At 38.8% G+C, this 5,000-nt stretch overlaps 2 non-coding genes and 2 pseudogenes across 2 annotated transcripts; all 4 read left to right on the top strand.

Annotated features, from left to right (window-relative positions):
• Nucleotides 1-1,458: 1,458 nt before the first annotated feature.
• Nucleotides 1,459-1,577, top strand: LOC127975755 (5S ribosomal RNA). The gene has a single exon (XR_008157609.1). It is a non-coding gene; the product is annotated as a 5S ribosomal RNA (ribosomal RNA).
• A 1,054-nt stretch (nt 1,578-2,631) lies between these two features.
• On the top strand, nt 2,632-2,750 carry LOC127975625 (uncharacterized; annotated as a pseudogene).
• Nucleotides 2,751-3,680: 930 nt separating this feature from the next.
• LOC127975624 (uncharacterized) lies at nt 3,681-3,799 on the top strand (annotated as a pseudogene).
• Nucleotides 3,800-4,310: 511 nt separating this feature from the next.
• LOC127975753 (5S ribosomal RNA) lies at nt 4,311-4,429 on the top strand. The gene has a single exon (XR_008157607.1). It is a non-coding gene; the product is annotated as a 5S ribosomal RNA (ribosomal RNA).
• The last annotated feature ends 571 nt before the right edge of the window (nt 4,430-5,000 follow it).

The raw sequence follows: 5,000 nt of genomic DNA, 5'->3' as shown, positions 1-5,000 counted from the left end.
GTATATAATAATTTTGCCAAAAAATAGAGTCAATGCCCGATCTCTGAAAATAAGCAGGTTTGCGCCAGGTTAGTACATGGATGGGAGACTGCCTGGGAATACCAGGTGCTTTAAATGTTTGGATATCTTTCACGAATTATATAATAATCTTGCAACAAAAAAAAAGAGTCAATGCCCGATCTCTGAATCTTAGCAGGTTTAGATCTGGTTAGTTCTTGGATGAGAGACCGCCAAGGAATACCAGGTGCTTTAAGCTTTTGGAATTTTTTCACTTAGTATATAATAAATTTGGCAAAAAATAGAGTCAATGCCCGATCTCTGAATCTTAGCAGGTTTAGGTCTGGTTAGTACTTGGATGAGAGACCGCCAAGGAATACCAGGTGCTTTAAGCTTTTGGAATTTTTTCACTTAGTATATAATAAATTTGGCAAAAAATAGAGTCAATGCCCGATCTCTGAATATAAGCAGGTTTGGGCCAGGTTAGTACATGGATGGGAGACTGCCTGGGAATACCAGGTGCTTTAAGCTTTTGGAATTTTTTCACTTAGTATATAATAAATTTGGCAAAAAATAGAGTCAATGCCCGATCTCTGAATATAAGCAGGTTTGGGCCAGGTTAGTACATGGATGGGAGACTGCCTGGGAATACCAGGTGCTTTAAATTTTTGGATATTTTTCACGAATTATATAATAATCTTGCAAAAAAAAAAAAAAAAAAAAAAAGAGTCAATGCCCGATCTCTGAATCTTAGCAGGTTTAGGTCTGGTTAGTACTTGGATGAGAGACCGCCAAGGAATACCAGGTGCTTTAAGCTTTTGGAATTTTTTCACTTAGTATATAATAAATTTGGCAAAAAATAGAGTCAATGCCCGATCTCTGAATATAAGCAGGTTTGGGCCAGGTTAGTACATGGATGGGAGACTGCCTGGGAATACCAGGTGCTTTAAGCTTTTGGAATTTTTTCACTTAGTATATAATAAATTTGGCAAAAAATAGAGTCAATGCCCGATCTCTGAATATAAGCAGGTTTGGGCCAGGTTAGTACATGGATGGGAGACTGCCTGGGAATACCAGGTGCTTTAAATGTTTGGATATTTTTCACGAATTATATAATAATCTTGCAAAAAAAAAAAAAAAAAAAAAAAAAGAGTCAATGCCCGATCTCTGAATCTTAGCAGGTTTAGGTCTGGTTAGTACTTGGATGAGAGACCGCCAAGGAATACCAGGTGCTTTAAGCTTTTGGAATTTTTTCACTTAGTATATAATAATTTTGCCAAAAAATAGAGTCAATGCCCGATCTCTGAATATAAGCAGGTTTGGGCCAGGTTAGTAATTGGATGAGAGACCGCCTAGGAATACCAGGTGCTTTAAGCTTTTGGGGTTTCTTTCCTACTTTTATAATGTACTGGCGAGTAGATTGGCTGATCTTTAAATAGCCTTCTCTTTGCAGCAGTCTTCGCTTATGGCCATACCAGCCTGGCTATGCCCGATCTTGTCTGATCTCGGAAGCTAAGCAGGTTTGGGCCTGGTTAGTGCCTGGATGGGAGACCGCCTGGGAATACCAGGTACTGTAAGCTTTTTTGAAATTTTTCACTTAGTATATAATAATTTTGCCAAAAAATAGAGTCAATGCCCGATCTCTGAAAATAAGCAGGTTTGCGCCAGGTTAGTACATGGATGGGAGACTGCCTGGGAATACCAGGTGCTTTAAATGTTTGGATATCTTTCACGAATTATATAATAATCTTGCAACAAAAAAAAAGAGTCAATGCCCGATCTCTGAATCTTAGCAGGTTTAGATCTGGTTAGTTCTTGGATGAGAGACCGCCAAGGAATACCAGGTGCTTTAAGCTTTTGGAATTTTTTCACTTAGTATATAATAAATTTGGCAAAAAATAGAGTCAATGCCCGATCTCTGAATCTTAGCAGGTTTAGGTCTGGTTAGTACTTGGATGAGAGACCGCCAAGGAATACCAGGTGCTTTAAGCTTTTGGAATTTTTTCACTTAGTATATAATAAATTTGGCAAAAAATAGAGTCAATGCCCGATCTCTGAATATAAGCAGGTTTGGGCCAGGTTAGTACATGGATGGGAGACTGCCTGGGAATACCAGGTGCTTTAAGCTTTTGGAATTTTTTCACTTAGTATATAATAAATTTGGCAAAAAATAGAGTCAATGCCCGATCTCTGAATATAAGCAGGTTTGGGCCAGGTTAGTACATGGATGGGAGACTGCCTGGGAATACCAGGTGCTTTAAATTTTTGGATATTTTTCACGAATTATATAATAATCTTGCAAAAAAAAAAAAAAAAAAAAAAAGAGTCAATGCCCGATCTCTGAATCTTAGCAGGTTTAGGTCTGGTTAGTACTTGGATGAGAGACCGCCAAGGAATACCAGGTGCTTTAAGCTTTTGGAATTTTTTCACTTAGTATATAATAAATTTGGCAAAAAATAGAGTCAATGCCCGATCTCTGAATATAAGCAGGTTTGGGCCAGGTTAGTACTTGGATGAGAGACCGCCTAGGAATACCAGGTGCTTTAAGCTTTTGGGGTTTCTTTCCTACTTTTATAATGTACTGGCGAGTAGATTGGCTGATCTTTAAATAGCCTTCTCTTTGCAGCAGTCTTCGCTTATGGCCATACCAGCCTGGCTATGCCCGATCTTGTCTGATCTCGTAAGCTAAGCAGGTTTGGGCCTGGTTAGTGCCTGGATGGGAGACCGCCTGGGAATACCAGGTACTCTAAGCTTTTTTGAAATTTTTCACTTAGTATATAATAATTTTGCCAAAAAATAGAGTCAATGCCCGATCTCTGAATATAAGCAGGTTTGCGCCAGGTTAGTACATGGATGGGAGACTGCCTGGGAATACCAGGTGCTTTAAATGTTTGGATATTTTTCACGAATTATATAATAATCTTGCAAAAAAAAAAAAAAAAAAAAAAAAGAGTCAATGCCCGATCTCTGAATCTTAGCAGGTTTAGGTCTGGTTAGTACTTGGATGAGAGACCGCCAAGGAATACCAGGTGCTTTAAGCTTTTGGAATTTTTTCACTTAGTATATAATAAATTTGGCAAAAAATAGAGTCAATGCCCGATCTCTGAATATAAGCAGGTTTGGGCCAGGTTAGTACATGGATGGGAGACTGCCTGGGAATACCAGGTGCTTTAAGCTTTTGGAATTTTTTCACTTAGTATATAATAAATTTGGCAAAAAATAGAGTCAATGCCCGATCTCTGAATATAAGCAGGTTTGGGCCAGGTTAGTACATGGATGGGAGACTGCCTGGGAATACCAGGTGCTTTAAATTTTTGGATATTTTTCACGAATTATATAATAATCTTGCAAAAAAAAAAAAAAAAAAAAAAAGAGTCAATGCCCGATCTCTGAATCTTAGCAGGTTTAGGTCTGGTTAGTACTTGGATGAGAGACCGCCAAGGAATACCAGGTGCTTTAAGCTTTTGGAATTTTTTCACTTAGTATATAATAAATTTGGCAAAAAATAGAGTCAATGCCCGATCTCTGAATATAAGCAGGTTTGGGCCAGGTTAGTACTTGGATGAGAGACCGCCTAGGAATACCAGGTGCTTTAAGCTTTTGGGGTTTCTTTCCTACTTTTATAATGTACTGGCGAGTAGATTGGCTGATCTTTAAATAGCCTTCTCTTTGCAGCAGTCTTCGCTTATGGCCATACCAGCCTGGCTATGCCCGATCTTGTCTGATCTCGTAAGCTAAGCAGGTTTGGGCCTGGTTAGTGCCTGGATGGGAGACCGCCTGGGAATACCAGGTACTCTAAGCTTTTTTGAAATTTTTCACTTAGTATATAATAATTTTGCCAAAAAATAGAGTCAATGCCCGATCTCTGAATATAAGCAGGTTTGCGCCAGGTTAGTACATGGATGGGAGACTGCCTGGGAATACCAGGTGCTTTAAATGTTTGGATATTTTTCACGAATTATATAATAATCTTGCAAAAAAAAAAAAAAAAAAAAAAAAAAAGAGTCAATGCCCGATCTCTGAATCTTAGCAGGTTTAGGTCTGGTTAGTACTTGGATGAGAGACCGCCAAGTAATACCAGGTGCTTTAAGCTTTTGGAATTTTTTCACTTAGTATATAATAATTTTGCCAAAAAATAGAGTCAATGCCCGATCTCTGAATATAAGCAGGTTTGGGCCAGGTTAGTAATTGGATGAGAGACCGCCTAGGAATACCAGGTGCTTTAAGCTTTTGGGGTTTCTTTCCTACTTTTATAATGTACTGGCGAGTAGATTGGCTGATCTTTAAATAGCCTTCTCTTTGCAGCAGTCTTCGCTTATGGCCATACCAGCCTGGCTATGCCCGATCTTGTCTGATCTCGGAAGCTAAGCAGGTTTGGGCCTGGTTAGTGCCTGGATGGGAGACCGCCTGGGAATACCAGGTACTGTAAGCTTTTTTGAAATTTTTCACTTAGTATATAATAATTTTGCCAAAAAATAGAGTCAATGCCCGATCTCTGAAAATAAGCAGGTTTGCGCCAGGTTAGTACATGGATGGGAGACTGCCTGGGAATTCCAGGTGCTTTAAATGTTTGGATATCTTTCACGAATTATATAATAATCTTGCAACAAAAAAAAAGAGTCAATGCCCGATCTCTGAATCTTAGCAGGTTTAGATCTGGTTAGTTCTTGGATGAGAGACCGCCAAGGAATACCAGGTGCTTTAAGCTTTTGGAATTTTTTCACTTAGTATATAATAAATTTGGCAAAAAATAGAGTCAATGCCCGATCTCTGAATCTTAGCAGGTTTAGGTCTGGTTAGTACTTGGATGAGAGACCGCCAAGGAATACCAGGTGCTTTAAGCTTTTGGAATTTTTTCACTTAGTATATAATAAATTTGGCAAAAAATAGAGTCAATGCCCGATCTCTGAATATAAGCAGGTTTGGGCCAGGTTAGTACATGGATGGGAGACTGCCTGGGAATACCAGGTGCTTTAAGCTTTTGGAATTTTTTCACTTAGTAT

Source organism: Carassius gibelio, chromosome B16 (genome assembly GCF_023724105.1).
Source record: "Carassius gibelio isolate Cgi1373 ecotype wild population from Czech Republic chromosome B16, carGib1.2-hapl.c, whole genome shotgun sequence".
Lineage (NCBI taxonomy): Eukaryota > Metazoa > Chordata > Actinopteri > Cypriniformes > Cyprinidae > Carassius > Carassius gibelio.
Note: the sequence above shows the minus strand (reverse complement) of the source record. Positions and strands in the feature narration are given on the sequence as shown.